This window comes from Penaeus monodon, chromosome 14 (assembly GCF_015228065.2).
Source record: "Penaeus monodon isolate SGIC_2016 chromosome 14, NSTDA_Pmon_1, whole genome shotgun sequence".
Taxonomy (NCBI): Eukaryota; Metazoa; Arthropoda; class Malacostraca; order Decapoda; family Penaeidae; genus Penaeus; species Penaeus monodon.
The window spans coordinates 21,824,064-21,825,031 of record NC_051399.1 but is presented as its reverse complement, the minus strand read 5'-3'; positions in this window follow the sequence as shown (position 1 = coordinate 21,825,031).

The following is a 968-nucleotide window of genomic DNA, read 5'->3' as shown; positions in this document are numbered from 1 at the left end:
CCAGGCTTTAAAGTCAGAATTAGTCCTCGAGGCCGTGGACCGTATCCTTGTCACAGGACTAATCTTTTAGCTGGAGTTTCCGACCTTCACGCTCGACTCCCCCCCAATGCACGAAGCCGAGGACCCGGCCGGGGTTGCCAGCCCTCGGCTCGGGGAGGTGGGCACGCCCCTCCGCCCACTCCGTTTCATCTCTTCGCTGTGTGCACGAGTCAAGACGTAGCTGATTTAAGAGATTAATCCCCGTCTCCCCCTTAAAAAGGAGAGGAAAAATTGAGTCAGAAACTGGGAAATAAATAGCACGGTTCTGTTAGCCTGGACAAACAGGGCCTGAGACGAGTGAGAGTTTACGACTCTCCCGCCGTGGCGCAGCTCGTCGCGGTGATGGGAAATCTCATGCGGCTCCACTCCTCTACATGGCGGCAAAAATCGGGGCAAGTCAAATGTGGACTCTCAAATAAAATTAGACGGCGAGTGAGCATGAAAGGGGCCAGACTTCACCTCTCTTCCCACAAGGACAAAATTTCGCCAAAATTACCGGGAAATTTCCCTCAGCACGCCAATTGTTTGAGTGACGCGTACAAACGGCGCCAGATTATACGAGGCCGTCTTTGGAAATGACAAGATTTATCAGCCCCATGGCCGCCATCGGAAGCGTGTGCTGCGAGAGCAATATTGAATGCTCGTCGTTGCGGCCACCCACGGCCCAGGCTCCTCTTCCGTTCCGATTATTCACCTTTAACTTCAGCCTGTTTGTTTTTCATTAACCGAAATACAGAGACTTACTTCTGTTGACACCGGCAGCTAATGGCGGTTTATCCCTCCCTGTCAGTATCTCCTTATCGCACGCTGTCCAGATGGTTAGCGGACCACTGCGAGTAAATCTGCTAATGATATTCTCAGGCGGTAAGTAAACTAATTCACAATTTCCCCCAAAAAAGTTACTGATGTGAATCACATAATATAACGAC